Source organism: Ochlerotatus camptorhynchus, unplaced genomic scaffold (assembly GCF_037179485.1).
Source record: "Ochlerotatus camptorhynchus isolate MF236.1 unplaced genomic scaffold, CSIRO-AGI_Acam_v1.1 ptg000013l, whole genome shotgun sequence".
In the NCBI taxonomy this organism is placed as follows: domain Eukaryota; kingdom Metazoa; phylum Arthropoda; class Insecta; order Diptera; family Culicidae; genus Ochlerotatus; species Ochlerotatus camptorhynchus.
The window spans coordinates 636,046-644,895 of NW_027040505.1; positions in this window are offsets into that span (position 1 = coordinate 636,046).

Genomic DNA, 8,850 nt, shown 5'->3' on the forward strand with positions numbered 1-8,850 from the left:
GAGATTGACTCCGGTTCAGCCCTCTCGTCTGGATTGACACGCCGTAGAATGTGGGAGCGATCAAGAATAAGAGATTCTATCCCATGTTCACCAAGGAGAAAACGAAGCTTTGGTGAGTATTGAAGCGTTGAATCAGTTTTGATTAGAGATAAAAATTTGAATGAGAATTTTGATTTCAGTTACACGCAATGTCGGCCACCAAATTAACTCCGGTTACCACAATCTCTAAACTATGCAATCACGCGTTTACGGCCTTGGGACCTTCGCTGCACCACGATTTCGTTCTGCTGTACAAACTTCTCCGTTTGGTCCACGTTCTCCTGACGGAAATAAATTTCGAATCCACCCAAATCAGGATTTGTTATCCGATCAGCATAACTACGAAATAATAGCCCTATACAATATACAGCGATTCTTCCGGCTCTTTCTTGCATGGATTGCAATTGTTTAATGGCTGAAGAAAAATAGTCGGACGTTAGGCACTCTCAGAGCCAATATCGTTACAGTCTGAATGCCAGCCTAATCAACTAGGGGAAATGTCGGCTTCGGCAATACCTTAACCTATCAACGTCCTTGATAGCTCAATTTTGGCATGTGGATACATTGCGTTTCAGAGCATTCATTGGCCAAATTTGAGTGCTGTAGGACTTTATTTATCTCAAAGCCCCCCCGCTGACGAATTATGTGCCAAGCTCGTTTGCAATTACAACGGGGTCCCTAGTGATCCCAGCTTGTTGGTGGATTGCCAGGCCGGAGTTTCTACCTCTTAAAGCGTTTGCTCTGTTCCATAGTTCCATTGTGGAGATACTGTTATTTATAGAGTTAAGGAACCCCTCCCAGCTCATTGCCTTGGCCTCTTATTTTAGGGAGATTGACTTCTCGACGCAAGATCTCACTAATACAACCTAGCTAGTGTAGCCGTGTAAAATCGATTTGTTTATTATTTTCAACCACGAAATCAGCTGTCAAAGTGTTCGACTTGACAGCAGTTTGTTTTTTTTATTTTCAACCAGTAAAACGCATGTATTAGTGAAACTGCTCACTATTAACGGTGGTAGAGAACTCTATACTCCAAAGCAGTCTCCTCCACTGGAGAGATGGAGAGTTTTTGTTAGCTTCCTCAATGCTTTTCTCCTCGCTTTAACGGCGGACCACTGACTCCTACCTCGGCTTCGATTCCCCCATCGGACAGTGGGTCGTTGACTCCCTATACAAGTCAACAACCCCCTGCTAGCGGCGGAGTGGATAGCAAATGGTAAGTCCGATGGAAACGAAACAGATTCGTCTGTAGGAACATCCAGCTCCAGAAGATACCTCCGCACTCAACCACCTGGCAAGAAGCCTCGCGTGGATGACGACTGCAACGACAAGCGAGATGGGAGTAACCAACCGTCCTAATGGCTGAGTTCTCCAGTTACAACCTCGCCACCATCAACATCAACAATATTACGAACGCAACGAAGATTGACGCTCTTCGAACCTTTGTACGAACACAGGAGCTGGATATCGTTTTCTTCTAGGAGGTGGAGAATGAGCAACTCTCTATCCCTGCTGACAGTTGTTCGTGCGGAAAGTGAAAAAAATTTCAACGGCACGATCGCGTACTATCTTCAGTACAACACTCAAAACGTAATCCTCGCTGGAGATTTTAACTGCGTGCTACGTCCGAGCGACTCAACGAGTTCCAACACAAGCCCGGCTCTCCAAGCGACCGTACGGCAGCTACAGCTTCACGATCTGTGGCTGAAATTGTACCCCATAACCCGTACATCACACACAATGCGACATCCAAGCTCGACCGCATGTATGTTAGCGCTGAGCTTTGCGAGCATCTGCCGAGTGCTGCCACGCACGTATGCTTATTCACGGATCACAAAGCTCTTACAGTGCCTTGGCCGCGAACAAGGACGTGGTTTCTGGTCCCTCCGCCCTCACCTCTTAACCGCCGAGGAATTCCAAGTTCGATGGCAGCTTTGGACCCACCAACGGAGAAATTTCCCCAGCTGGATGACAAGGTGGCTCTCATGCGCGAAGCCAAAAATAACATCTGGAAGTCAAGTGAAGTTTTCAGGACTTTCAACGCTGAACAACAACGTCTCTACGAGCAATGACGACTCGCATATGATGGCTATTACCAGAATCCCACCATGCTGGTGACCATTAACCGCGTAAAACCACAAATGCTCACGTTGCAGCAGCAACTTCATCCGGAGATCAAGCAACACATGTTTCGATACTTCAGGGACCTGTATGCAGCCGAAGGGACGAGGTAGGTGGGGGAAGAAATGTTCGAAACTGAGAGAGCCGTACCCGAGAACGACGAAGTCAACGCAGCTCTTATGGCAGAGATCAGCATTGACGAGTTGAAAAACTTCATCCGAACGTCGCAAAAACGTAAATCACCGGGGATAGATGGTTTGCCGGTAGAGTTCTACCTACGAACCTTCGACGTCATCTATCGAGAGCTCTACTTCGTTATTAATGAAGCTATGACAAATGAGCTCCCATCTGAATTCGCCGATGGCACTATTCTCGCGTCACTTTTCAATAGGTCCTAAGTAAAAAAATGTGAACAAATAGAGCTAAGCGATACAAATTATTGCTCTTGTATCTTTGTATGTGATACAAAAATACCCATCCAAATTTACTTTCATTTATTTAAGATAATCATTGGTCATTTGTCCAATGTACAGTTTGATATGATGGGTACATGATTGTTACTTCGGTCATTCGGACTTTCGAACATGATTGGTGCTCATTTTCTAAAGGCGGGGCCAATCTAAAGTTAGGTATTCTACTCTGAAATCTGTGAAAGGGAATCTAGTATCATGTAGAACAAAACGTCCAATGTAACACTCATTGATTATGTCATTGAGATAAATCGTCCAATGTAACATGTTCCATGTACAACTTGGCTAGTCAAAACGTCCTGTGTGGTTTTTTTTTCTATATTTTAGCATTAAATTCAAAGTAAAATTGTGATTTTTCCATTTCTACTGAATTTTCAACGTTATTATTCACTGATTACAATAACAATAGTATGGCAAAATGTATTGTTTCTAAACAGTTAAAACAATAATCTGTCGAAATTCAACTTCGATTTTCTCAAAATGGTGGATATGTTTCATTGGTCTATTTGAAAAGTGACGCGAGTATTTTGTTAGTTAAAAAGCGAGGTGGGGATGGGACAGCAAGAGGATACCGTCCGATCAACCTGCTTAACGTCGATTTTAAAATTCTCTCCCATGTGATGAAGGCCTGTCTGGGACGAGTACTGCGGATCCATGCGCAAATACCGACCGTTCTATTTTCCAAGCTACACTCTCGCTCAATGATCGTATTGCGCAGCTAATGGCGAGGAAGCAGAAGGGGAAGATGATCTCGTTCGATCTTGACCACGCGTTCGATCGGTTCTCTCATGAGTTCCTGCATCGAACCCTGCTTTCTCTGGGCTTCGACCAGGGTTTCGTCTGCTGGCTCTCTCGAGTCGCTGCTGCCTCTTCATCAAGGCTGCTAGTGAATGGGTGCCTTTCAGAGCCGTTCCGTATAGAACGGTCCGTACGTCAGGGAGACTCGATGTCGATGCTGCTGTTCGAGCTCTATCTTCATCCCCTCCTCACACGGGTGGAGCGTGTGTGCGCTGGCGACCTTTGCGCTGCGAATGCTGATGACATCATGGTGATTGCCACCTCAAAACACACGATCGACCTTATTTATCAGCTGTATGGTAGTTTTGAGATCGTATCCGGGGCAAAGCAAAATTGGCTGAAAACTGTGGCGATTGATGTCGGTTTCATCAATGGTATCCACTGATGATTCCAGAGCTGCAGACAAAGGAAAATGTTAAGGTACTGGGCGTTATTTTCTCCACCTCAGTGCGACTGATGGTAAAACTAAACTGGGACTAACAGGATCTCGCAACTCATATGGTTGCATAACATGCGCTCCCTTTCCCTACAGCAGAAAGTTCTACTGCTGAACATCTTCATCACAGCGAAGGTGTGCTACCTCTCGTCTGTTATTCCACCGCAATGTGCTCACACGGCGAAGCTGACATCAACGATGGGGACTTTCCTTTTTCGTGGGCTACCCGCACGAGTCCCAATGCAGCAGTTGGCGCGCAGCAGAGAGCAGGGTGGATTGAAACTGCAACTGCCGGCGATCAAATGCAAAGCGCTTCTAGTCAATCGTCACCTGCAGGAGATCGTTTCCCTTCCCTATTATCAGTCCCTTCTCGCCCAAAATATTCCTCCCACTGCCGATCTACCTTGCCTAAAACTTCTCTCTCAGCAAATTCCCTTATTTCCACACCACATCCAACAAAACCCCTCCAGCGATCAAATCCATCGTTTCTACTTGGAATGGAACGAAACCATCCAGGTATCAATTGGAAAAGGATCTGGATGAACATATCGTCGAGAAGGCTATCGTCAAGCTGAGCTTCGACGATCTTGTACGGCCAATCTTGGGTAACATGACAACAGCGATAAGAAATTATAGTTTAAAAACGAAAGCCTTAGCGTGAAACTTTAAAGGCACAAATGTCAGCTTCCACAAAACATACAAATTTGAAATTGCTACTCCTTGTTTGCTGTGCTGCTACAAACAGAGAGTAGCAATTTCAAATTTGTATGTTTTGAGGAAGCTGACATTTGTGCCTTTGAAGTTTCACCACAGACAAACAGACGTAACACTTCATTGTGTATCTTCGTTCATGCATTTAACGGTTGATTTGAATATTATCAGTTCCGCGAACTACTCGTCGCAGCGCTGGCATCGGATCACTTTGACGTTTCTATACATTCTATAGAACTTTTATGCAATATTGTTTACGAGTTAGCGAGCAAGCTTGTTTTCCGCGAGAAGCCAGAGAGATGTCGTTACTGAGGTTATATGTTTTGAGATACTATGTTTTCAAGAACAAGTTTTTCAAAGAGTTACGTCTGTTTGTCTGTGGTTTCACGCTAAGGCTTCCTTAGAGTATCACCTTAAGTACATCAACTTTGTTAATGTGAATATTAATAATAGAATCGATGTAGGCGAGCTAGATTTCATTTTGAATCTAGAAGATTGATATATTTTTTTAAATATCTTATTTATGTTGTTTATTGCAAGGCCTAATTAAACAATATTTAAAAAAAATGTTATGAATAATTTAGATTTTCAACACAACAGCACAAAAACTTTTTTTTTTGCAATTTTTGTAAGACTTCATTTTGGACAGAACTTTCTACAATGCTGCAAAGGAACAATATTGATAGTTTAATGGGTGAGTTGGCATTGAAACAAAGTTTATTTTCAAAATTATTGAGGGTGGAACTCTTGCCCCACTTGACCATAAGGGTTGCTTGTTTCACAGGGAAAAAATCCCTGAAATAAGCATTCAGAACCATTTCACAACCTAATGAATGTCACTGAACTGAGCTGTGAACATTATGCTTTAAAATACCGGGAAAAGAAATAAATGTCCGTTTGCCGATTGCAATTGCTATTGAAAAGCAGCGAAACGAAGTGGACATTCACAAGGAAACGTACCGCACACCGAACCCACCAGATGCATCTTTCACCGAGGAAACCCATTTTCCACTCCATCAAGCGTTAGTCGGTGGTGACGTCGTCGTTGTCGTTGGTCCATTGGTCGCTTGCCTGTTTTTTGCTTTTTCCGCTCCCCTCCATACCATCATCCGCTCAAGCCATTTACTTCCTGCATGCTACGGGAAAATGCATCGCCACACTAGTGGTATAGAATATATACAGGGCCGTTGAGAGTAACCCAAAATTGAGTCGAATTCGACTCAAATGTGCAAAAACTGAAGCTTCTCTGTGAGTGGGTAAAATTTTCCTTAGTTTTTCCGGGAAAAGTGAGAAACATTTTACCTTCTCACTCAGTAACTCCAATTTCTGCAATTTTGAGTCGACTTCGACTCAGTCAATGCGTTATTCTCATTCGCCGTGTATTGCAAGCGGAAAAGCTGTCGTTGTTCTCAAATAATAAATATCCTTCAATGGAACGGAAAGTTTCCCACTTCCTTTGCTTCCGCTTATGTTCGACCGTGGGCAAGCTTGAATAGGATGGACCATATAGCACATAGTGCTCTGCTAATCGATTGGTCGTGGAGGTCATAGATTGAGAGTTGTCTTGAAATTTCTAAGCGTTCGAAACCGCTTGATCCTATTACGTTCAGGCAGGAGCATTTCAGCTCACCTGCGTCGTAAAATGGTTGCCGTATCTTTAAATCTTCACCTTTGAGAGGGTAAATAAACCATTGTCAAGTTCAGGAAGCATTCCGATTAGCGTTCCTTTCCGAAACGAGCTCTATTCAATTCAATCTTTTTTTTTTCACGAACAAAACCAGCATGAAGATGACCGAACATAACCACATCGCCATGATATGGGTAGGGAAATTGGCACCCGCAGAGGTTGGCAGCAGAATGCAAATTACGGCTAAAGATCGGGATCTTTTTCTTCGACCGCACTGGACCGTGCGGTCATCTCAAAGAGGAAGAATGAGAAATGCGAAACAAGATTTTCATATTCCTCAACCCAAAATGGGATGGAGACACAGGCTGAGAGGCTTCCCAACCAGCGTTGCCAGATTGTTTTCCAGCTTATCGGTATCAACAGTTTAAAGAAATCGGTATTTATCGGTATTTATTATGTTAATTCATTTGTTTTCCTGGAGAAGTCGGAACAAATTTCCGGGCAATGTTTGAACTAGCTTCTGAAGGAAGCCGATAAAACTTCCAGAGAAAGAATAAAGTAGCTCTTCTGGAGGAATTCAAAAGTTCTAAGTTTTAAGTTCTAAAAGAAGGCGGACAAATTTCCTTAGAACTTCAAAGTCAAATATTGAGAAACTTCTGGTAACCATCTGGTGACAGCTTTAGAAAAAAAAATCGGATAGCATATCCAGAGGAAGCCAGACAAGATTCGGAAAGCTGAAACAAATTCCAGGAGTAGCCATTTCCAGAGAAAACCAGAAAAAGCTCAGAAAAACCTTCCGATAGCAGAAAAAAAACCTACGTAGAATGACTTATGGAGAAAGTTCCAGAGGAAGACGAACGGAATTTTATTTAATAGAAATTTAATTGTACTTCGGTTGAAATGTTCATTAAACTCCGTTCCGGATGGATACTATCTATCATCAAGAAGTGCAGTTCTGCTATCTCGCAACCTCTAGCTATTATTTTCAACCGCTCGCTCTCATCGGAATCTTTTTTCTTAAACATGGAAGATAGGGGAAATGGCTCTAATGTTGACCTATGGATCTAAGATTGGGCCCATCGCTAAAAATCTGATATTTATCAATTTTATCTAGATGAACGCGTCATTGGGACGGTACTAATGGATATATTTGGTCGCTATTGAAAATTTCGACGATTGCTGAATTTATGCATGGGCCCAAATAAGGGGCATTTAGGCCGACATTACATCCATTTCCCCTATCATTCGTTTTCCTATTCACAAAAAGCTACGTCTAAACTATTTGAGCTGATTGTCCTCGACTTCCTTAAGCATAATTGTATCAACTACGTTTCCGCGACTCAACCTGGGTTCATGCCAAAGAGATCCACCTGCATCAATCTGTTTCAATACACGTTTTTTTTTTCATCAAGGCTATAGAAGCTTACAAGCAGGTCGATAAAATCAACCATGAAATCTTGATAGCAAAACTTGGACGTCTTGGTTTCTCTGGTTCGTTGGCTTGACTCTTATCTGGTTGGTCCTACAATGTCGGTTAAAATTGATAATACTATATCATAACCATACCATGTCACATCTTGACAGTCACATTGGACCTACCTTATCCTTGCTATACCTGAATGACGTCAACCTAGTGCTCAAATATTTTACGCTCTCGTATGCCGATGACTTTGAGCTCTATTAAGTAATAACCTATCAAGAAGATGTACATTTCCTTCAGAAAGAACCTAACCTTTTTCCAAACGGTGCGCATCTAATCGCATGAGTTTGAATGCCAACAAATGATCAGTAAATTCCTTTGGACGTAAACGCTCCGTCATTTCATTTGATTACACCTTTGCCGGAACATCTCTAAAGAGAGAATCTACTGTTAAGGATTTGGGTGTTCTCTTTAATTCGAACCTTACTTTTAAAGATCATTTATGATATATAACTTCCAAAGCTTCTAAATGCCTGGGCTTTATTTTTCGTGCTGCAAAAGACTTCTCGGATATTCACTGTTTGAAGACCCTGTATTGTTCCTTATAGCGAATTCGTTTATTATCGGGGTTAACACCAGTTCCAACCCAGAGCGAAACCGAACTGTTTGTCAGTGTGAACCTCAACCTGAGCTAGGTTTTAAAAACAAACGAGCAAACTGACGTTTTTCATAAATCAAGCAGACCCAATCTTTATACCCGATCCAGGTTGGAACTGAATAATAAACGAATTCGCTATTAGTTCGCTCTACATTGTAGCATGCAGAAGTAGTCTGGGTTCCTTACTGTCAGAACAGCATACAGCAAGTAGAAGCTATCTAACATAAGTTTATTCCCTATGCTCTTCGGTGTTTTCCTTGGAATGATCCAGTTAGCGCTCAACTTCGAAGCGGAGCAGACGTATTATTTCCCTATATAATAATATAAGCTATATTCTTACAATTTTCGGTTCACCACGTTTTGGTGTTTGTTTCACCTGTTCTTTTCGTCGCGATGAGTGTTCGACGCGAAACCACGTTTCGCATTGATTATTGTTTCGATCCAACATGTTTTTTTTTTTCAATTTTGTTATTTAATATTGATTTTTTTTTTGTCTTCACCTTTGCACATCACTTGCTTTGAACATGGATTCTGCAAACAACCAGTGCAAACAGATAGTTTAGTAGAAAC